The following is a 25,310-nucleotide window of genomic DNA, read 5'->3' as shown; positions in this document are numbered from 1 at the left end:
CCTAACACAAACATCTTACCACAGTTCAGGTATGCACATTGTGTGTGGTTGTATAGCTGCACACGGATGCTAGCAGGTTTGGGTGCAGGGGTATACATGGGTGTGACTGACATGTACAATGAGGCTATTGTGTAGTACATCCGAATGCATGGGTTCTGCTTCTGGATATTACACTTCATCATACACCATCCAGTGTATGCAACAGAGACGTTGCTGGGTCTGGGATATGTTGCTATGCACATGTTTGCCTGTGTTTGAGGTATCTTGCTTCCTTACTGTTGTTATGTCAGCACAGCTACCCGGCTATGTACTGTCACTACTGCTTGTGACCATTATGGTCGGCACCTTTTCCAATGCCCATAGTGGGGCATGTTATGTGGACACTTCGGAATTTGCAGGACTACACATACCCAGGGCTAGTGCAGTTGACAGAACTTCACTTGTTTGCCATACTATGAGCTTATTCTGTGAGCGTTTGGGTTCCTTATTTATTTTCTTATGCCATGTCTGTGTTCCATATCGTAATGTATATGTTTTATGCTACTATTTACATGTATATTGCGGGAATTTGCGTGGCTGGGGATCGGAGGTCATTTTCCATTTTTACGATTGTTGCAGGGACACGACTGTCCAATCAGGGACTGTCCATGGCACATTGGGACAGCAGGTAACCCTGGTGACCATGCCCATGTCGCTACTGGGGTTTCCACCTTTCCATTTTCCGATCTGGGATATTTCCGGGACTCACATCTGACTTTACAGGCCGACACATACAAACGGTCACTATATAGCATAGAAATTCACTTGCTTGCCTAAATAATATGCTTATTATTGTGGCAATTTCCTTGCTTATTCTGTTTCTTGTGTCATTTAGGTATTTCTGTTACTGAAATAACCAATTCATGCTACCATTACATTAAATACAGGATATCATTGTGTCCTACAATCGTAGCACATCAGCCATTTCTAATACGTTTTTTCGGGACACAACTGTCCATGGAGTGACTGCCCCAACCAAAGTGGGACAGGTGGTGACCTTAGTCGCTGCTCCTATGTCGGTGCGGCGCGCTGACATGCGGCTGTACACCTTCTCTGAGTGTAAACACTGACAGTGCATTGCGGGACGAACGCGGTCTTATGCGTATCCTTTGCTCCTTGGACGGGTACACTTATGCCTTCGTGGCTTCTATTTGCTTCTCCGTTAATTTGGGACGGGGACTATGTTGCATACTGTACGTGCGTTTCATTCTGCACAGGACCTGGCTGCTGCCATTACTATTGTGGGCGGACCGTGGCTGTCAGCACATTAGGTTGCTCACCTCATGCCGGCTTAGACACGCCTCCAGACGCATCCTACCTGGGCTCGCTCACGTACACTACGCACGTGTCTGTGATTCCGGTGCACTCTCATTAATATGTATATGGCGCTACTGCGCCGGATATTCCATGCACCGCCGGCGCAGGCCTTACGCCGGCCTTGCGCCGAGCTTCATGAATCCCGGGGTAAGTGTTGCAGTGAGTTTAAAAATTAACTTTTTTTGTCTGAATCTCAGATTAAATTTCAAATTGCCAGGACCTAAAGGATGAGATCTCACAATTCTGATAGATAAAAACTTTGATTAGGTTCATAGAGAGAGATTAGGTTCATAGATTAGTACTAGGCTAACTGCCCTTGCGTGTCATTTTAAGCCTACCCAGTTATCCCCTGTGAGATTCAAACCTTGTACCTTGTGTTTGTAAGGCAAGCACCTTAACCATTAAAACAGCCTCCCACCCTCCTCAAATAGTAAGAAAGATAAATTATATGAATATATGGGATGAAAAAACCGTGAAATGGTTGGACATTGTAAAAACAGTCCATGGATTACAAACTAAACAGGTCACAAGAAGAGGCATAATTGTGATGAGTAGGAGAGGTTGAGGTGGAAATTATAGTTGATAAATAGAAAGCAGGATGGGGGTTAAACCAATGTGGCATGATGGAAAAGGATTTCTATGCAAAAAGTGCAGTTAGCAAGGTTGAGCACGACTTGGGTGAAAGCAGAACTGAGAAGATGTATGGTGTCGGGCCAGAAGTATGAAAAGATAGTTTGCTTGAATGGAAGCAATAAAATGGAAAAGAGGACTGTGTGATAGAGAAGTCTAAAGATGTAAAGAGTTTTGGACTATATCAGGCATATGAAGGTAGGACAGTTTTTCATAAGCATTATTAAAATGATTCATCAGACTGATGAGAAGGAAAAGGACAGGACAGTAGATGAAGCAACAGCTTTGAGCTGAAAATGGCCAAAGAGTGGTAAGGAAAGGCAAAAGATTTAGTACACAAAATGGTGGTCGAAAATGGAAGTAGTTATGATAAGATATCTTTTTAAAAATGCCTTAAAAAAGATAAGCCTCCTAGGGATGATTGTTTCCAATTTAAGTTTATAAATTTGTGTGGTTGAATTTGGGCCAGGACCTGACTTAAGAGTATCTGCAGTTTAAGTACTGCTTAAAGGGACACAAAGTCCTTGCTATATATTTTTATGCACCACTTAATCAAGGCAATCTTAATTTTTTCATTTGGTTGTTGGCACTGCACCTCATAAAAGAGCTGGACTGCTGTGTTGTTAAGTGTGAGATGATGAGAAATTCCAATGTAAAAAGTCTCCTGATTAAGGCAGTAGACAAAGCAACTGATTTTGGAATAGAGGGTCCAGTGTAAAATGAGGAAAGAAAATAACAAAATAATTTATTACCACACCACTGTAACAAGAAGAGAGATCAGAATACATGTGAAGTATGATAGAGAATGGTTGGGGAGTGATAGTATACCTCATTTTTCCCTTCCCTTAATGTTGTGGATGTGTTGATGGCACACTATATAGGGGTATTTGTTAAGGTAGATAGGAGAATAAAGGATGGATAAATGTAGAGTGTGTTAAGAAAAGAGTTAACAGTTGCCAATATAAACTAAGCAAAATTTTCACTGGGCTCATAAGCATAGAATTAATGGGTGTTAAGAGTGATAAAGGAGAAATATTGTGACAGTGTGTCATGGCTATGCCACTTGAAAATGCTTGCTGTAAAGTACATATTTTGATCATTATGTTCATTTGTATGTGTATGTATTTATTTATTTGCAATTTGATTATCGGGGAAGTCCACTGGGCTGAACTGACCCAATTTCAGTGGAGGCCCGGGGAGAAAAGCTTCAAGATGCATTATACAATTTAGATACAACTGATAGTTAATATTAAAGATATTATGTAGAATAGTTACTCATAAATGCATTTAATATCATGCATAGTTAACAAATTAATTAAACTTGAAGGTAGGGATCATGCAGTTTCATTTGAGGAAAACAGATAGGGGTTAGGTGTGGAAACAGTTTACATACAAACCTCTTAAGAAAATGTAAATACGCTTTACATACACACATCAACAGTAGAATGCAATTTACAATATTTACAAGGTTGGGCTGTGTGAGGGTAGCTATAGGAGTTGTTGAGACCTTAGAGATAAGCTATAGAAATTGTTGAGAGCTTAGATAGGCTCATAGGAAGATAACTATGAGAGTTGTAGAGCTTGAGAAACAGAGCAAGAACCCCCTTGGATTAGGTTGGGTGAAGGCAGGTACATTTCCATTTAGTGGACAGGTGTTTGAATAGTTGGGTTTTGAAGTTTTCTGAGTTTGGTATGGTTCTTAGTGTGGAGGGAAGGGAATTCCATTTTTTGCCTAGTGAGAAAGATAGAAAAAGTTGGCCAGCAGGATGTTTAGTCTGGTTCAAACAGGTACATTTAAATGTGGAAGATGCCTGGTTTGTCCACAGATTAACTGTTTTAAATGTATTAATGATATTCCTTTTACACCCAAAGATAAATTTTCATGTGACTCTAAGGGGGTGGTTTATATTTTAAGCTGCCCCTGTAATATGTTCTACGTGGGAGAGACAAAAATGATGTTCCAATAAAGGTTTATGGAACACATTAGAGACATTAAAAATGGTAAGAAAGAAAAAACAATTGCTGCTCACTTTATGAAAATACATAACAGTGATTATTCATTATTAAAAGGAAGTATTTTGGAACAAATTAAATGTTTTTATGGAGATGAAAATGTTTTAAAAGAAAAACGTTTATGGAAGGAAAGTATTTATATTTTGAAATTTAACACATTGGTCCCCAAAGGACTTAACAGTGAGTTGAATTAGAGAAGTTTGCTTTAAGGGGTAATTAGATTAATTAATTTTATTGTTTAATTGATGTAGAATGTGTATATAAGTAGGATTTTTTAACTGATTTGTATTCCATGAAGGTGTCTGACTATGCTAGAATTAAAACTGTTTACTTCAAACTGTTCCAGGAGTTGTGCTTCATTTGGATGTTGGTTGTTTATTCAGCAGGACGTTTAGGTTTATGGATAGTAATTAACTTCTAATTTTCAGATCTGAGAGCTCTGTTGGGTGTTTATGGGGGAAGGATGTAAGTTAGAGTGGGACATTTTGTTGGGTGAAATATGAGTCTATGTGCATTAGTGAGTTGGAGATAGTCTAGGTAGTTTGGGAGTTCAAGCCAATTCAGGGATTGTAGGGTTAGGCAGTGATGGGTGGTATTTTTTAATTTAGAGGTAAATTTAGAGATTTTGTTGTAGCAGTTTTCTAGTTTAGAGGTGATAGAGGAGGACAGGTTGGTTAGGAGAGGGGCTCCATATAATAAGGAAGGAAGAAGATAAGTCAAGGCCAGAGTTTGCCTGGTAGAGTTGGAGAGAAAGTGATTATTCCTATACAGCATACCTAGCTTTTGGTGGGTTTTCTTAATATTTTGTTGAATATGAATATCAAACTTGAGGTGTTCATCTACAGTAATGCCAAGTAGTTTGCAGAGGGGACTACTTCTATAGGTGAGTTGGTTTGACTATAGACTTTGAAGTTGTTTTTATCATAGGAGAGGGTCTTTGTGGGAGGGAAAAGTAGAATATTTGATGTATTTGCATTGAGAGAGAGGTGGTTTTGGCGCATCCAGTTTTCAGTTGTTGAGAAGGCAGTTTGGGTTTTAGTCAGCAATTCAGAGAGGTTTGAGGCAGAGCAGACTAAGGTTGAATCATCTACGCATTGAATGATTTTAGCATCAGGAATAACAGTGTGAAAGTTATTGATGAAGATGTTAAAAAACATTGGCCCAAGGATGGATCCCTGTGGTACACCACTTGTGGTAGGTAGGAAGGATGAGATGGAGTTCTTCCATTTGACTGCCTGTGATCTGTCTGATAGATAGCTGGAGAACCAGGATAAAGCATCATGTGAGAGATTAAGGTTTGAGAGATGACAGAGAAAGTGCTTGTGGGAAACAGTATCAAAGGCTTAAGACAGATCGAGTAAAACAGTAGAAACTAAGTGACCTGAATCTCGGGCTTGCTTGACAGTTTCTAGGAAAGAGAGTAGAGTGGTTATTGTGCTATGGCATGGACGGAAGCCATGCTGGGTAGGAGTGAGAAGATTGTTTTGGGTCAGGAAAGGCATAAGTTGGAGGTGGATGCATTTTTCTAGGATTCTGGAGATTGGTGAGAGCAAAGCAATGGGGTGAAAGTTGAGATGCTGGTATTTTTGCCTCCTTTATGAAGAAGAAGAATATAAGCTGAGTGCCAGAGTTTGGGGATGTATGAATCTTTTATGGATCTGTTGATAATGATGCTGATTGGAAGAGCAATGCCATCAGCAGCACATTTTAGGAAGGAAGAGGGAATATTGTCGGGAGGATTAGAGCAAGGTTTAAGTTTGGACAAATGTTTTTTTATAAAGTTAGTGGAGATGGGTTTGAGTTCAAACAGATGAGGTGAGTTACAAGGGGGAGAGTGTAGAGCAGTTGGGTTATTATTGGGAAATGTCTTAGTGAGGGTATTAATAGTGTCTATGAAAAATGAGTTAAATTAAGAGCCTAGTCTGAGGTCAGATTTACTAGGGTCAGGACAGGGATTAATATTGGAGCCTGGATTGAGGAGTGAGCTTATTGAGTTCCAGAATTTTTGGGGGGTTTTATTGTTATTGGACTGAAGTTTGATATAGTAGGATTTTTTGTCTTTGGTGATTAGTCATTTTGCATGGTTGTGGAGTTGTTTATATTGGAGCAAGGTATTGGCCAGTTTATTGTTTTGGTAAAGCTTCCATAGTTTGTCCCTGTGGTGCATAATCTGTTTTGTCTCTTTGGATAGCCAAGGAGCAGTTTTAGTTTTTATCCTGTTGTTCCTTAGTGAGGCTAGTGAGTTTAAAGTATCAAGGAAGACAGAGTTGAAGTATTCTATAGCCTTGTCAAGAGGAAGGATGTTTAGAATTTGCCAGTTCATTTGTTTGAAAGTATTTGAGAAAGTAGTTGGGTTGAAGCTGCTGAGGTTACGAGTTTGAATGTATTGATGCTGGTGTGGGGAGGAACTAGCTGAGCGATGCATGAAGGCTGGGAGGTGGTCACTAAAGGTATCAGGAATTGTGTCAGAATTGGTTATTTTATTTCAATCTGAGACTAGGATCCAATCTATAGTGGATCCAGGAGGGTTTATTTTGTTAGGTTGAGTGATGGAGAGGATTATTTGAGTGAAGTTATAGAGGTTAATGGGTAGGAGGGAGAGGGGAAATTGATTTTATTCCAGTCAATATTCACATCACCAAGGATATAAGTTTCATAGTTAATTTTCAGTAGAGGCCCATAGGAGAATATTTTTGAGTGCAGAAATATTGTTACCAGGTGAGATATACAGGGCAATGATGCAGATATGTTTATGTTTATTTAGTATTAGAATTCCAGCAGTTAGTTCAGTGTTCTGGAATTAAAGAATTGGAATTTGGAGGGGAATTAAGGTAAGAAGGTTGGAGTACACTAGGGCAGTGCCTCCACCTTTTTTATTTAGTCTGTCATTTCTGAGACAATGAAATCCTGGGGGCAGAATCTCATAGTCGGAGATAAAGGGCTTGAGCCAGGTTTCAGAGATGGCTAAGATATCTGGTTGGTTATGGCTTAACCAAGCTTGAAATTGGTGTACTTTGTTATTTAGACTTTGTGCATTAACTGTAAAAATCTTTAGGATGTTGAGATAGGAGGAAGAGAGTAAGGGATGAGTGTTAATAAAGGATGTAGGACCAGGGTTAGGATCAATATCAGCAGCTTGGACTAGGTTGTTGAAGGATATATCCTTTAGCCATACTGGTCTGCCAGGAATGAATTTTGGCAGATTGTAGATTGAAGCAGGTGACAGTATCTTGACTTGAGAGAATAGTTTAGGGTGGAATAGGTGCAGAGGGTTGGGCCGAATGAGAGAAGAGGATATAGAGTGGAGATGGGAGTTGAGTGAGGGAGAAGGTAGGCTTGTATAGTAGTTGTCTTTGTAGGTGGTATTGGACAAGCATAGATGGAATATGAGGCAGCATAGTATAAGGGAAGTAGGAACAGAAAGAGGAGGCTGGGGGACTAGATGGTGTGATAACTTGAGGACAGCATGTTGGAGCAAAGAGAGAGTGGTATGAGTGGTTAGGAAAATAGAGAAGGCTATGTAGAAGAAAGAGTTTAAAAAGTAATGGAGGTATTCTAGAGATTTAAGGAAAGAGGAGGGGACTATAATTATTGGGTGGAGTACAGATTACATAGTTTAAGAAGGATGGATATAGGTGGGAGGAGTAATGAGGGGGAGCTGGTATTGGGTAATTAGGCTGAGAGGTTGGGGTAAGATAGGAATAAAGCTAGGAGTACTGAGGGTGGGTGGGATTTGTTGGCAGGGTAGGGCGAATGGAGTGGGAAAAACACTAGAGGTGAGTATGGCAAAGAGCAGTTTAAAGGCTGTAGTTGGAAGGTATGAGCTAAATATTTCCAGCCAGAAAATGAAGGCTGCCTTTACAGAGGGTGGTTTAGCAGGGGGGAGAAGATATTTACAGTCTAAGGATATTAACTCATAACCAACTCTTTGTGAAAAAATAAAGCTTGTTGGGATTATAAAGAATATCTAGGATTTATATTGGTAGATGCTGCCACCTAATGGTAGAAGGAGATAGCAAACAGCTGGGATAGTTGGACCAGTCTTAGGTTTAAATATATTCTAGGGTAGTGATAACAGGAGGGGGAGAGGGCAAACGGTCTGTGGAAGGCTGCTAGAATGCACACACAGGAGGGCAGACTAACTCTATAGAGAGTACATCAAGTCTACATTTGTTAGAAAAATATATATTAATGTATATGTTTACTGCTTATTAGAAGCTAAAAAGGGTTAACACATTTTATTCTATTTTATGTATAGCTTAATTCTGTATGAAATTATGAGATGCTTTTTCAAACTGCAGTATGCTTTCTGAAAATGCAAGATGCCCCCTGACCTAGTATTTGCTAGCACAGCAAAATTCATGTTTATGCCTTTTGGAAATGTACTGAGAAGCAGGTGATTATCTGCTAGGTCAGGAAAATGAATGAATAGTGAATGAATAGAACAATACTGTTTTCTATAATGTGATTGAATATAACCAATCAGCCCTGTTCATGTTATGAGAACATGCACAGCTGCGGAAAAGAAGAGATACATTAAACAAAGACTGCTTGAAGAAATGAACTGTAATCTGTACTTGCTTTGTGCTCGAATTAGCCATAGTACCTTGAATGGTAACATTGCATAGTAAGAAGTTGTATCTGACCGGTGGTCATCAAGGCCACGTTGTTTTTCTTAGGAAGTTTTTTTGTAAACTTGATATGCCAGCAGAAAATCATGAACAGCTGCTGTGAAATATTATTAAAAGAACTTGTGATTTATTACGTCAGCTTAGTAGGAAATACCTTGTAAGAAATGTATAAGAATAGCTCCACTTCCTGATTATAGTTAGACAAACTCTGTATTAGCACATTTTTCTCTCCTTGCTGCAAGATTAAAGTGACTTAACCTGAACCTGCCGTGTGTTGATCATTTTGAAGTTATTTTTCCTTTGACAGATTGGTCCGCCGGACCGGAAACTCTCACTTCGCCTCAGGTCAGATGAAACAGGTGGCATGAAACCATACGGGGAAGAGACCACATCAGTTCTTCTGCTTTGAAAGACATCCGACTGAATTGTCGTTCAAAAGAGGCCATCCACTTTTCTGATCTGTGACTGGAGGACGAGTTGGTATACGAACCAGAGATGGTCAATCACGGAGGCTCAGGTAAAGTGAGATTTACCTTTTTTCTGTTTTAGATCAGGGACTTGATTGAAAATATCTGTCAGGAGATTTGTTTTGTACAAGTCAGGGACAGAAAGAATGCAGTCTTGTCATAGATCAGGGAAACAGAATAGGTAAGACAGTTATTCTAGATAAACTGTGAAACAAAAAATCGTGGTACCACATGAGAATAAGAAGGGCTACGTAACATTTTTTAGCAATCAGAACAATATGGGTAATAAGTGCACAAAAAGTTCCCAAGACCCACCGCTAACCAAAGATGCAAAATATATGCAATTACAGCGTGCTGACAATGTCAGATACTACACAAAATGGGTTAATAAATATGAATTTAATGGCAAATTAGAAAAATCCTCGCTTATTAAACTTCTCAAACATGTTAAAGCTGACACAAAAGGTCAGATAAAAAAGCAACGTCAATTGGTTGTTCCTCAGGCACATAGGTGGATTGAGGAAGCAAACCGTAGGGAGCAAAAAAGTAATAATTCAAAAGCCATGTTTCTAAATAAAAAAGACAATAATTTGGTAATAGCATCAGCCCTTCCACCCCCTCCGCTTCCTGCACCAGAATATGAAGCGAGTGGACAAGCTGGTCCACCTCCGCTATACCCAGCTGTTACCGCAAAGCCAAGACCGTATGTTAGAGATCCCATCAAGACTAGGTCTCGAAAACATAACTTAAGAGGAGATACTGAATTATATGAAATAAACAAAAATTCACGAGCTATGAGTGAAGAAGAGATATGTCCACTCATAAAAGTACCAAATCCTCAGGCAGGACAGACAGGACAGGACCCGACTCTCCTAGTATATAGACCGTGGACACCGGAAGACATCCAGAAAGCCACAGAGGAAATTCCCCATCCAAAAGTTAATTTTAGAAAATTCCTAGAAGACATACAGGGCATGAGGTTAAAAGTTATCATTTAAATGGAGAAGAAGTAGAAAAAGTCATCAGACAAATTGTAGGTCCAGATTGGCACATAATCAGTGGCAACTGGAATCCCCGTAACGCAGAACACAAGCCATTCCCACATACCAACGCAGAACTGGATAACAGAGTGAAAGGTCTAACAGACCGAATCTCTGAGAAGTGGAAGCCTAGGGCAGACTGGACTTGTATTAATCAATGCATCCGACAGGAAGGTGAAACTGTTGACAGATATTATGCTAGATTATTAGAGTGTTTTAATAACCATTGAGGAATGCAGGTACCTGAAGACCAAACACATGATTCCCCGTATGAGCAGCAATTAAAGAATGCATTTTTGAAAGGCAGTATTTTGCCTATAAGCAGCTTTATTACAAAGCACATGGTAGACCATCGTACAAGTAGATTACAGTCACTACTTGAATATACTAGGCATGCCAAAAGGCATTTTAACAGTAAAAAGAAAAAGAAAGCCCAAGTATTTGCTGTAGAAGACGGAGCAGAAGTTTATGTAGTACAGTCCAGAAAAAAGGGCAAAAAAAATGCCCAGGGAAACAAACAATCTGATAAACGATCAGAAGAGTTTGAAGAGAGAAAGAAAAGGGGTGAATGTTTTAAGTGCGGAAAGAAAGGACATTTAGCAAGGGATTGCAAGCAAAACAAGAAGGTAGCCATGGAAGATAAGGAGGGTGAGGACTGACTATATGATAGTCAAGAATCACTAGAAGGGAATAACCAAGAAAAGACAAATGCAAATGTGATAGAAGGAAAAGAGGATGTGATAGAAGAAATAGAGGAAGTACAAGAAATCACCGATGGTGAAGAAAGTGAAATTTTGGACTTAGCATTATTGAGCCTACAGCTCTATTTAGCAGACACGAAACCGGAAGTTACACTTCTGGTAGAGGGGAGGGAAGTTAAATTCCTGTGTGACTCAGGGGCTTCACGAACCCTGATACATCCTTCCAAACTACCAGAAAATTCAGAATCACTTGATTACATATTAGTAAAAGCAGCTAATGGACAGCTATATCGGGAGCCACTCTCCCATAATATAGCAATAACTGACCCTGTTTCAGAGATGACCCAAAAAAGCAAAATTGTTGTTTCTGCAAAATGCCCAGTGAACCTTTTGGGCAGAGATCTTATGCAGATATTTGGCATAGCAGTAGTACCGACTATGCAGGGTATGGAAGCACAGCGACAAATGAATACTTTTTTGGTGTGACCGGAGGGTAAAACATTTTATTGGTACAGCCAGGACTTAGTCACGACTGGTGCAGGGGCAGTAACCGAAGAACTGATGAATGTAGCCATCAGTAAGTCCCCCTCCCTTGACACTGATAAACAGCATTTGTTGCACTGTACTCTGTATTATTGTAGCACACCAGGACCTAATAAGGAGTATGAGCAAGAACTGTTTAGAAACCATGCAAACAGATTAGTATTACGTAATCTGTACTGGGACATAGATTGGAACAGTGTAGTTAGCTGTTCCTTGCCCCTGGAATTCTTTGCACTCTATAAATCTAATCGTTTACCACATGTTAGTTTAACTAAAGACAAGAATGTGAAATGTGCAGATCTTGAAGAAAAAGTCACCAAGTGGGAAAAACAAACAGAGTTAGAATTGTCAGAACAGGGAGTACAAAAGCAGAGGTTAAATTGAATAATGCAGACACACCCAGCTGTACACTTGCAGTCTAGCGAGGACAGCTGATTAGCACTCTTACTAGAAGAGGAAGAAAAAGCTTTACGGAGTATACCAGAAACTCTCTGGTCAACAGGGAAATCAGATTAAGGACTAATTCGTACAGCAGGACCAGTTATTATTACGCCAAAATCAGCATTTAGACCTCAAAAGAGACAGTATCCCTTAAGAAAGGATGCAGAAGTAGGAATCAAACCTATAATAGCAGCTTTACTTAAGGAAGGAGTACTGGTAGAATCTCCCGATTCACCATGTAACACACCCTTATTTCCTGTTAAAAAAGCAAATGAAGAATGGCGTATGGTCCAAGACTTACAATATGTAAATGATGCAGTAATACCTAGAGCACCTACGGTGCCAGATCCACACACCCTATTGAATGATTTAAAGCCTCAACAGAAGTATTTTTCTGTGGTAAATATTAGCAATGCGTTCTTTTCGATACAGATACACCCTGACAGCCAACATTGGTTTGCATTCACATTTCAGGGGAAAAGGTATACATACACGTGACTAACACAGGGGTATTGTGAAAGCCCAACAATATTTGCACAGGAGATGGCAAGCAACTTGGCAAGATTTAGCCCACCAAGAGGCAGCCAAATTTTACTTTATGTAGACGACATCCTGCTGGCAGCCCCCACCCAGCAAGAATGCAGAGAAAATACAATAGCATTATTACAATGTCTAGCCACTCAAGGACATAAAGTAAACAAAAACAAATTATAGCTTTGGTGAAAGCAGGTTAAATACCTGGGATATGTAATATCCAAAAAAGGCAGAACATTAGATGAAGATAGGAAAATAGCAATTTTACAAGCACCCAAACCGACTACCAAGAAAGAAATGATGTCCTTCCTGGGCACGACTAATTTCTGTCGGAGTTGAATTCCAAACTATGCCTTGGAGTCTGCTCCATTGATCAACTTAATATACAAGAAGCCTATGGCAGCACAAGATTTATTGCAATGGACACCAGAAGCAAAATCATCTTTCTGCAAACTGAAATAACTGATAGCATCCCCATTAGTTTTAGGATTACCAAACTATCATAAACGTTTTTTCCAAACTGTAAATTGTAAGCAAGGTTACATGACATCAGTGTTAACACAGCAACATGGGGATAAGCAACACCACATAGCTTATTATTCATCACAGCTGGACCCAGTGGCGCGATCCCTGCCCCACTGCGTACAAGCAGTAGTTGCAGCTGCAATGGCAGTACAGGCTTCGGCCTCAGTAATGTTGTTCCACCCTCTCACATTGAGAGTGCCTCATGCAGTCGCAATTATTTTACTGCAAGAAAAAGTAGCATATCTTTCTCCTGCTAGACATCTTTCCTGTATGACTATACTCCTGAGCCAACCTCATATGACAATTAAGCAATGCACAACTTTAAACCCGTCTACCTTGCTCCCGATCCCTGTGGATGGCACACCACACAGCTGCATGCAGGAGATTGAGCAAAAGGCACTGCCTAGAAAATATCTAATGGATGTTCCCTTGGATGATGCTGAGGTGACATATTACGTGGACAGCTCATGCAGAATGGGTCCTACAGGACAGAATCTATCGGGGTATGCAGTAGTTTCTGATACTGAGATTTTAGAAGCAAAGTCTTTACCACACAACTTATCTGCACAAGCAGCAAAATTGATTGCCTTGACAAGGGCTTGTACCTTAGCACAGGGTAAATGTGTAAACATTTTTACTGACAGCCAATACACTTTTTCTACTGTACATGTTTTTGCACAACAGTTGAAAACTAGAGGAATGATAACATCTAATGGTAAACCGATTAATCATGCGCAATTTATTTTTGATTTGTTAGAATCTATTCAGTTACCTCAGAAAGTAGCTATTTGTAAATTTGTAGCTCATACCAAGCAACAGAATAGGATTTCAAAAGGTAATGCAAAAGCTGATACAGGTGCAAAGCAGGCAGCTTCAGCTTCAGAAGTATTTCTTTTGAGTGAGAAGTTACAACCTTCTAAGATTTTAGATTTAGAAATGTTAAAATCAATGACGACACTTACTACAAATGTAGAAAAACAGAAATGAATAAAACGAGGAGCAATTCTTGAGAAAGGGCTGTACATCTCCAAAGAAGGAAAAACAATTTTGCCGTCTAACTTGTTTAGATATGCAGCTTTGTTGAGCCATGGGCAATGCCATGTCTCAACAGGGGGGATGGTACAGCTAGTGAACTGAGTCTTCACTGAATATGGATTTACAAACTATACAAAAAATTTTTGTGCAGCATGCCATGTTTGTAACAGGCATCATGCACAAGGGGCATTGAAGCCTAAGCAAGGGAGTTTCCCAACACCACTGTACCCATTCCATACTTTCTGTATGGATTTCATAGATCTAAACAAATGTGAAAATAAGAAATATTGTCTTGTCATTATAGATATGTTTTCCAAATGGGTGGAAGCTTTTCCGACCAAAAATCCAGATGCAGCCACAGTTGCAAAAGTCCTTGTTAAAGAAATTATTCCTAGATTTGGCATACCGGAAAAGATCTACAGTGGCAATGGCACACACATTGTAAATCAAACTATACAACAGTTGAGCCAATATTTCGGAATTTCTTTAAAGAACCATTGTGCATACCACCCCCAATCCGCAGGATTAGTAGAAAGGCATAATGGGGTTTTGAAAAACAAACTTAGGAAATTGATTAGTGAGACACAGAAGAACTGGGTGCACTGCCTGCCTCTGGCACTGTTGAGCATGAGAACTGTTCCAAATGCAAAGGGGTTAACTCCTTTTGAAATACTGTTTGGGAGGGCATATTATATACCTCAGTGGAAACCTCTCATGCCTGCAGACCAGGAGGCTGACAGTTCCCTTGCAGAATATAGGAGATGACTTTTAAGTAATAAACAACTTTTGCAGTTAAATTCTGTTTCAAATAAAGAACAAACCAGACCATCGAAAGCAGCAGTAGTCCCAGGCACGTGGGTCTGGGTGAAAGTTATCAAGAAAAAAGAACTGGACCACACCAAAGTGGGAAGGGCCGTACCAAGTGCTACTGTCAACACCCACTGCAGTCAAGATCGCAAAGCGAGCATCCTGGATTCATCTGACACACTGTAAATTGGTTAAAAACTTTTGAAATGGACAAAAAACATGTTACTGTTACACAAAAACAAAATGACCAAACACGGAGCAAATAGAAATGCTGAACAACCTCAGAAGTATTGCATGATCATTCTGTTGGCCATACTGATAACATTAATCTTTTTGTTGTGGCCTTTCCTTTTTCCAGCCACACGAGTTGAACTGAATAAACGTGAATCATTCATAGACTGGCATCCGAACTTTAACACTTACCAAGCAATTAAATATGTGTATGCTAAAACTTTTAATGTTTCAAATTGCTGGATCTGCACAGCTATACCAACAGCATATGGGGGATTATTAATGACTGCTGTCCCCCTAGGGGTCAATGAAACCTGGGAAAATTTGCTTTTTGATACTACGACTGTAAAATCACAAGACAAAATAGCCTGTTACACAAAAGGGAATTGTATGTTTTTACAAAAATTATACTGTTCAGGTAGGTTGGAGTAATTGTAATGTGAGTGTTCCTTACAAATGTTATACCAAAGCCAATAATGCAGGTTATATCTGTGATGCAAACTATGACTCATATCTTGAGTCGATCCATAAAACTATTAATAAAATACAACGTAATCCTGTTCTTTTAAAACAACTATCTATTATTGATAAGAAAATGTTTCATGCAGGGCAAGTGTATATTAATACAAAAGTAGAAAATTGTTATTTTGTTTGTGGGAAAAAGGCATACAAATGGTTACCTAAGAACTGGTCCAGCAGTTGTTTTTTGGGTTACCTGGTTCCGGCCATAAGACACACTGCAGTCTTGCCTCAGGGAAAAATTCAAAATGTCAGAGAAATCACCAAGAAAACCGGAAATTCAATCAAAAGGCCTGAAAATCCAGTGGGACGAATCGAAGCAGGCTGGAAAAACCATAATTCCATGAAAAACAAAGATAAACTGACAGACATGGACTTGAGTGACACTATTATATCGTGGGCAAGTGTAGCCCCTGCATATGGCGCAGTGAAATCGATTTGGGAGCTGAGAAAACTGTCCAAACTTCTCGAAGTAATGAGTAATTCAACTTTTTCTGCTCTCGAATTAATGACTGATGAACTGAATGCTATGAGAACTGTGGTGCTTCAAAACCGCATGGCTCTTGACTTCACCTTAGTGGCGAAAGGTGGTATGTGCACTTTAATAAAAGAGTAGTGTTGTTCCTATATTCCTGACAACCAGCATGAGATAAATGACCATCTTGAGGTGATTCAGCAAGTGTCAGACATGACCAGACCAGGCCCAAACCCACTGATGGACTTTTTCCAGAATTTGTTTGGGGGGTGGGGTAGCATCCTAATGAACATCCTGATTGCTATTTGTGTGGGGTTACTCCTATTAGGAGTGTGTGTTTGTTGTGGTATTCCCTGCAGGAAAAGATTGATCAAAAATTTTATAGACATGTCAGTTTCTGAGACTTTATATCAAAGTACTGAAATTGAAGAACTGTTGAAAACTTGCTGAATCACCTCAAGATGGTCATTTCATAAGTTTAAACTGAATGAGTCTCTTAACTGAAAATTCTGAACAGAAAAAGGTTAGAAGAAGCAAATGTTTATGCTTTTGAAAATAAAATAAAAAGTATTAACAGGGGGGAAATGTTAGAAAAATATGTATTAATGTATATGTTTAGTGCTTATTAGAAGCTAAAAGGGTTAATTTTTTTTATGCATAGCTTAATTCTCTATGAAATTATAAGATGCTTTTTCAAACTGCAGTATGCTTTCTGAAATTGCAAGATGCCCCCTGACCTAGTATTTACTAGCACAGCAAAATTCAAGTTTATGCCTTTTGGAAATGTACTGAGAAGCAGGTGATTATCTGCTAGGTTAGGAAAATGAATGAATAGTGAATGAATAGAACAATACTGTTTTCTATAATGTGATTGAATATGAACAAACAGCCCTGTTCGTGTTATGAGAACATGCACAGCTGCGGAAAAGAAGAGATACATTAAACAAAGACTGCTTGAAGAAATGAACTGTAATCTGTACTTGCTTTGTGCTCGAATTAGCCATAGTACCTTAAATGGTAACATTGCATAGTAAAAAGTTATATCTGACCGGTGGTCATCAAGGCCACATTGTTTTTCTTAGGAAGTTTTTTTTTGTAAACTTGATATGCCAGCAGAAAATCATGGACAAACAGCTGCTGTGAAATAATATTGAAAAAACTTGTAATTTATTATGTCAGCTTAGTAGGCAATACCTTGTAAAAAATGTATAAAAATAGCTTCACTTCCTGATTCTAGTTAAACAAACTCTGTATTAGCACGTTTTTGTCTCCTTGCTGCAAGATTAAAGTGCCTTAACCTAAACCTGCCGTGTGTTGATCATTTTAAAATTATTTTTCCTTTGACAACATTTAATTAGTGTTAATCAACATACATTTACACAATCTTGTTGGGGGGTCTTCTCAGTAGTATTTTTCTAAGTACCAGGCAAGCTGGCCAATTCAGTGCATCTTCAAGTGATGGCCGGAGGTATTCCTTTTGCGTTTAAAGCAGGGAGGGAACACCCAGGATGGATTCATTTACACAATCTTGTTGGGGGGGGGTCTTTCAGTAGTATTTTTATAAGTACCAGGTAAGTTGGCCAATTCAGGGTGTCTTCAGGTGATGGCCAGAGGTATTCCTTTTATGTTTAAAGCAGGGAGGGAGCACCCGGGATGGATTAATTTACACAATCTTGCTGGGGGGGTTTTCTCAGTAGTATTTTTCTAAGTACCAGGCAAGCTGGCCAATTCAGGGTGTCTTCAGATGATGGCTGAAGGTATTCCTTTTGCATTTAAAACAGGGAGGGACACCCAGGATGGATTACAGGAGGAGAAAAAAAGCAGCCTAAACTGCACAGAGGAGCTGTGGATGCTCAGGACAGGATTTAAAAATGGCCATGTATATGTTTTATTTATTGTGTGTATTTAATGGTTCTGATCATTAAAAGTTTTCATAAAAATAGAAAAAAAGATAACTGAATTTGTGAATAAGATGGAGACAGAAAGAAATAATAGAGAAATGAGGTACTGTCTGATATAAAAGAAGGGTTATGAGGTTTCTTTCTTAACTTAACTTAATGGTAAAGGCAACAATACATGACTGAGTGAATTATAAGGATAAGCTGCTATATACTGACACAACAATATTGGCAATGATTAACAGGATTATGACAACCAATGTTAGGATGGAAACAAAAATCAGTCAAAGATTTATTCTATTATGATTTCATTTCTGTTGTTCCTAATGTCAATATAGGTACTGCCATTGTATGTTAGGAAGTTTGTACATGAGACTAGTGGGGTAGCCATACAGAGTAGACTGTAGGATGCTTCTTGAAAATGTGATGGTAGCAATAGATGAGGAATTTGGTTATATTCAAGGAGTTTGGGCAGGCACCAGAGTTGTGGTGACAAGAAACAAAGTCCATACTGGGTCCAACAATGAAGGCAAGAGTAAAAAATGGGCACTGCTAGTAAAATGGGACTAGTGAAACAATTGGGGTTAAAATTATGGAACAAAATGTGTCTGAAATTTGTAAAAGCAGGGAAGACACGTTGGGCATGCCAATGAATTTGTTAAAATGTAGATAAAATAAACAGATGATAGGATGCCAGAGGCATAGTTAGGGAAGGATGAAGGGTGTGATTTCCCTAGATGCAAGCTTTAAGGGTCATGATTTGCAATTGCCACTTGTGAGGGAGTACATTGTGCAGTACAGTTGCTATTTTATGAAACCACAAGGATATTGTGGCTTCATAATTGAATGCTAATAATGCATTTTGGTCATGGTTGCATTTAGTGTGTGCTAGTTACTGTAGCAAGCTGCCTCTTATACTTGTAACAAGTAGATTTCTACAGTTACAGGATTGCAGAAGAGATTTTTTTCTTCTCTTGTTTAAAAGGGGCAGCAGTTTATGGAACTTCACAGGGTGGCATATGACCTACCTATGGTTCTGTAGGATGGACTAAAACACTGAAAATGACAATCTTGCCCTTACATTAGATTTGTGCTGATTCTTAGGAAATCAAGGGCAATATGTAAAAGAGTAACACGCATTTTGTGACAGGTTTGTCTTGAAAAGAAAGAGGTTTGGAATGGGAAAGGAAATTTAAATAGAAGGTGGGTTAAATGACTCTGCCATTGTTTTAAGGTGCAGAGGTCAATGTCAATAGAACCATAAGGGGATGTAGAGAGAGAAAGTAATTACAGGATAGGGGAAATGGAGAGATAGAAAATGTGGAGTATCATACAAGAGAAGCATAGTTAAGGTTATGATAGAATGATTCAAGCAAGTAGGCAGAATAAGTGGTGACATGCAAGGTGTGGAATGAGAGTTAGAGAGGACAGTGAAAGGAAAGCAGGTGACTAAAATGGCTGAAATTAAGTGATTTTCAACAATGGCATGTGAAAGAGGATTTTAGAGATGACATTTTGTATCAGATTGAGCATATTATGGTGTTTATCTATTCAGAAGAATTTAATGGGGAAACGGGATTAGACAAGAGGAAATGGCCAACATTTGAAAGGACCAAAAGGCAGGTGAAGAAGAGGAGGAGGGATAATGAGATCAACTAGTCAATGATCCAGTTGTCATTCAAAATAGTGCAATTGAGGATGTTAGACTGGAAATGCAATAAACATAGAGTTGAGCAGCTGCATACATGGTGGAACGTAAAGAAGTGAAACACTGAGTAGACTATTAGGTGTTTGGCAATTAACGTGCAGAGAAGAGATGAACAAAATGTGAGAATCTATTTTTTGAACACAGGAAGTTGCAAGCCATCTCAAAAGGAATTCTAGGGATGGGCTTGCACAAATCCAAATTGTGATGCACATGATCCCAGACTTGCCCTTATCCTGAAACCCTTAGCACTTCAGGACATCTGGCTTCTTACAAGGACCTAGTGCCTGCTCCAACACATATATGGAGATTCTTCCTTGCCTTGTAGCCCACTGAGTTCAGTGAGTTCAATGAGCTCTCCAATAGTCTGGTCTTGCACTTTGGTGAGGCTGAATTATTTCTTAAAGTTGGTGGAGATTTCCCTTTTAGAACTGGTTGCAGAGCTCTGGTGGCCCTCAGCTCACAATGAATCCTATATTTTGGATTTGGACATGGAATAACTGCTCAGTATGGCATGTTATTCCATGCACAAATCCTCTTGGGAATAGGCCCATGACATAGATACTGTGCTAACTGTCCTTACAAGCCATTTTAAGGCTATGTAATTTCATTTTTGTGCTTGAAACAACCTATTCCTTTTGGTTATAAATTGACCTTACTTATCCTATGGTTGATAATTATATATTACCCCCAATAAGAATCACTAAGATCATACCATAAGCAATTTGAGGGGACCTGTGCATGGGATAATTCATTTAGGAGTTGCCTCTGTCCATTAGTAATACAGGTGTCAGTCCTGGGGTAAATGTTATGTTTCCCTTCCATAGATCTAAGTTGCTTTTGAATATGGAGAGGGATAAACATTGCTATGTGTAGATGGGTAATCTGTTCCAGAGCAGCAGTATCCCCTGCAAGATATACCTGTCCCTGTAAACTGTTCAGTTAATGTTGCAGAAGAGGTTTAAAACCCTAGACTGAGCATTATTATGTCATTTGACTTGCTGATGTGGAGTAAATCCATCAGTAATGGGTCAGAGGATAACTCGTATGACAGACATAGGTCACCTCTTAGCACTTTGTAGGATACCAAGTGTAGTGGCAAGACTTTGAGTCAGTCCATGTAGGACATGTTGTTTAGGCCTTGAATCCTTTTAATAAGGTATTTCTAGGGGTATTCCATTTGCTGCATATGTTTGGACAGACACATGCTAAAGGGGGCATTATACTCAATGATTGGCCTAATGAGGGTGGAACAAAGGGGGACAATTACAACCCTAGATCTAGATACCAAGTCTAAAAAAATAAAAACTGTTGAAAAAACACAAACCGTGAGTGATGCTGATAAAGATTGTTCGGCAGAATGTTTAAATGTTTAAAATCCTAGTTTAATAATCGCTTTCGGTGGGGTCAGTGCCTCACCTTTATCAGACAAAGTAAAACATTAACATAACATCTTTATATAGACATACCTTCCTTGATTAGTTAAACAATTAAACAATTATCTTTCTTAAAGAACTACTTCACTGTTAAAAACTTTCAATGAATTTAAAAATCATACATCCGTAAATACAATACAAAATACATGTAAAAATAATAAATAAATAAATAAATGAAAACACTACCTATACAAGTACTTGTTAAATACCACTACTTCAACTTAAATATGTTTAAACTAACAGCCTTGCTTTGGAAATGTATATTAGCCCATATTTGCATGTTACGCGACTTTTAACTTGCTTGTTACATTAATTGAGAAGCTAGCTTTTAAGATTGTGCATACCTACCTATTCTATAACTTAATAATGAATAGGCATAATGATCAACCACAAATTTAATTTAAATGAAAAAACATTCAGTTATATAGGTATGCATTAAAATATAATTTAAAATAATTATATACATTGCTTTATTTATATCTACTTATACATACCCATATAATGTAAAATTAAAATCGTCTTATATAATACAAAATACTTTCCATTTAAAAATCCACTAATATATATATATATGTGTATGTATTATGAATTTTATTTGTACAATCAGTTACATTATATGGGTATGTATAAGTAGATATAAATAAGGCAATGTATATAATTATTTTAAATTATAATATAAATTTCCAAAGCAAGGCTGTTAGTTTAAACATATTTAAGTTGAAGTAGTGGTATTTAACAAGTACCTGTATAGGTAGTGTTTTCATTTATTTATTTATTATTTTTACATGCATTTTGTATTGTATTTACGTATGTATGATTTTTAAATTCATTGAAAGTTTTAAACAGTGAAGTAGTTCTTTAAGAAAGATAATTGTTTAATTGTTTAACTAATCAAGGAAGGTACGTCTATATAAAGACATTGGGCAGGATTCACGAAGGCTTGCACGGAGTGTAAGAGACGTGCAACACTCCATGCAAGCCTCGCGATCCAGGAACAGCCCTAAACTCCGTGTAAGAGACCAGCTAAAACGTCTCTTACACGGACTGGGCGTGGACAAGCTAAATACCTCATATGCATTAGAAAGGTATGCAAATGAGGTATATTAGCGATCCACGAAGCAGAAACCAGTCCGTGTAGGAGACGTTTTAGCTGCAGAAATGTACTCAGTTGACAACTGAGTACATATCTGCAAAATCCACAACGGAGCGATGTCAGCTCCCAAAAAAGGTTGCATATGAATCAGGCAGCATGCCAATGGCCAAATATGTGGCCATTGGCAAGATAACCCGATGCAAAGATATTAAAAATATTTTTTTTTTCGGCAATCGCCGATGTTTAAACCCAGCGCAGCCCCGCAAACGGGCTGCGCTGTATAAAACATAAAAGAAGGGTATAAACCCACAAATGTGGGTTTCATGTAATACATGGAATGACAATGCAGGGACCAGCAGACCAAAACCAACATGGCCACCGTGTAGTGGTTGCTAAAGGGGGAAGCTGAGTCTAAGACATGTAACTAAGCATTAGTAGGCAATCTTATGTAAATGAGGGTTAGGATACTGAATACCACAGTCACATAGCAAATGAGCACGGCCTGAGTAGTGTAAGAGATACAAAAGGGGGAGGAATAGAGTAGGAGATAGGTGACATCACTGGGGGGATGGTAGAAAGAAACGCAGTTCATTGGAGGCCAGTGTAACATGACAGATGACAGGCACAGAGCATGGAAAGAGGTGTGCCACTAGATAAGTCATGGAAAGACAAGAAATGGAAGGTGTACACTGTTACCTACACTAAAGTTTCTTGCTGGCCATGCATGCGCACGTGTGCATGCAATGAACCGTAAATAAGGCAGTGTGCGCGTGTAAGGCAGTGTGAGCATGTGGGAGCGTGTTGGGAGATGTTTAACACTGTTTGTGCGGGCATGCACGCGTATAACCTGAATAAGTAGATCCTTAACCGTGTAAGCACGTGTGCGCGCGTTTAAGCCACTGTGAGCGTGTTTCAGATAGTATGCAAGTTGCTCCCCCCTGAGGAAACAGAGAGGAAAAAGGAAGCAACAGAATTAATAGGAAGCTAGCAGGGATAACTGCTGAAGCTAGCAGGTGAAAATAATTAGAAGCAGGCAATTACACAGGCAAATTAGTAGCCCAGCCCAGCACTTAAAACTCTGCAAACAGTAGTGCAGGATGTTGTCATTAAGAGACACTGCAAAACAGGAGTAAGCTAATAGAAGTGAAAACTGAAAAAGCTGAACTCAGAGCAGAAATGCTAGGGGCTGCCATAGCTGTCATAATGAGACATAGGCGACTTGCTGAGGGTGGTGACAATGCAGATGGTGCCAGACAACCCACAGTGAGGAGACGGAGAATAGTGTACAGGCCCAGGGTCACCTACCACGGGTTACATGAGCTGGAGATAGTAGAGTGCTATAGAGTGGACAGAGAACTCCTGCAGCAGATTGTTGAGCTGTGCAGGCCACGCCTCACACACAGAACCAACAGAGGGGAACCCATCCCAGTGGAAACCAAGGTATGTGTTGGCCTAAGAATACTAGCAACAGGTACCTTCCAGAGACCAACTGGCGATATGATGGGGATATCACAGGCATCAGCCTCCAGGGTACTACACCAGTTCCTGGATGCCATGTCAGCACATGTCGGTGATCATGTATATTTCCCCAATGCCCGTGAGGTATTGGCCAGCAATAAGCGTCTCTTCCAGCAAATAGCGGAATACCCTGAGGTACTGGGTGCTATAGACTGCACGCACATACACATCAAAGCACCAGCAGGAGAGCGGGGTAGGGCCTACATAAACCGCAAGGGCTTCCACTCCATCAACTGCCAGGTCATGTGTGATGCCCAGGGCATAATAATGAATCTGTGTGCTGGCTGCCCTGGGAGTTATCACGATTCCCACATCTGGCATCTGACGCAGCTGTACCAGACATTTGCCAATGGGGACATCCCACACGGACACCTAGTGGGGGATGCAGGTTATGCACTGGAGCCGTGGCTGATGACACCCATCAGAAACGCACACACACCAGAACAGGAACGCCATAATGAGGCACACGCACAAACACATAATGTGATAGAGCGTGTGTTTGGGCTGCTCAAGTCACGGTTCCGGTGTCTGGACACATCTGGTGGAGCCTTGCAGTACACACCAACTACATTTACCCAAATTGTCATGGTATGTGCTATGCTACATAATATGATCTTGCAAAAACAGCTGCAGCAGGACCAGCAAAGGGCTGGGCCAAACAGCCCCCCACCATTGCCAAGGCCAGCACAGGCAGAGCGTGACTCGGAGGAGGAACAACCTGAGCCTGTCCCAGTAGGCAGAAGGAGGCGTGCCCAGTATGCCCTGGCCTTGGCAAAGAGGCAACGCATAGCACATACATTGGCTCAGTAGGAACCTTGGGAATGATACCCCTCTCTGACTCACTCATATAGTAACAGGGATGCCTAACATGGCACAACCTGCTCTCAAACATGTACAGGGAAGTGTAATATGCGCATCTGACAGAGGTAGTCCTGCTGCACCACCTGAGGCATGAATGCTATGTGTCAAGTAATGTAACACCAAGTACTATATGCACACCTGAGGATCCTGACTAACATCCTATCCTCACCAAGCATCATGCCACAACATGACAAAGAGATGATCAAGTGCAACAATTGACTGAAATATCGCAGTTAGTCAAAGGGGACCCAATGTGTGCCAGTCTGGGATGACATGCTGAGCATGACATGATGCACCACCTGCTAGGACTGGCGTGCACCTATCAGTGCAGGCCGTATGGATACTGGCAAAGGCTGTCATCACCCACAGTGTGCCCTGAATAGGTAAGGCTCAAAAGACAAACCTATCTCCATAGGTACCACAAGGGATAAGAATAAGATAATGGATAAGTTGAAACAGCAAGATGCATGCAGTCTGGACTCACCCAGTATGGAGAATGTTGATAACTGTGCTGTAACAGAAAACTGAGGCCAGGCCCACAACAGCACCCTAACACTACCAGGTTACACCTCATACTGTGCTGTACAGCCGCAAAACTTGGAACAAGCTACAAAAGGAGGGTGACTAGCAAGAATTGTCAAGGATAACCACATCCCATGTCGGTACCACAACAAAAAGCAGCATGGACTAGCCATGCTCAAGTAACAGTGGCTAAAACTGCCCCCCAGTTTATAGCCTGCTACAGACTACTGTCCCAATACCAGGAACCGCATCTGGCCTATACTGGAATACATGAATATATCAAGTCCTCCAACCCACATTATATTGGGTGACTGCAAATACCCAGACAT

This window comes from Protopterus annectens, chromosome 1.part1 (assembly GCF_019279795.1).
Source record: "Protopterus annectens isolate FY-2018-M chromosome 1.part1, PAN1.0, whole genome shotgun sequence".
Lineage (NCBI taxonomy): Eukaryota > Metazoa > Chordata > Ceratodontiformes > Protopteridae > Protopterus > Protopterus annectens.
This window is presented reverse-complemented; position numbering follows the sequence as displayed.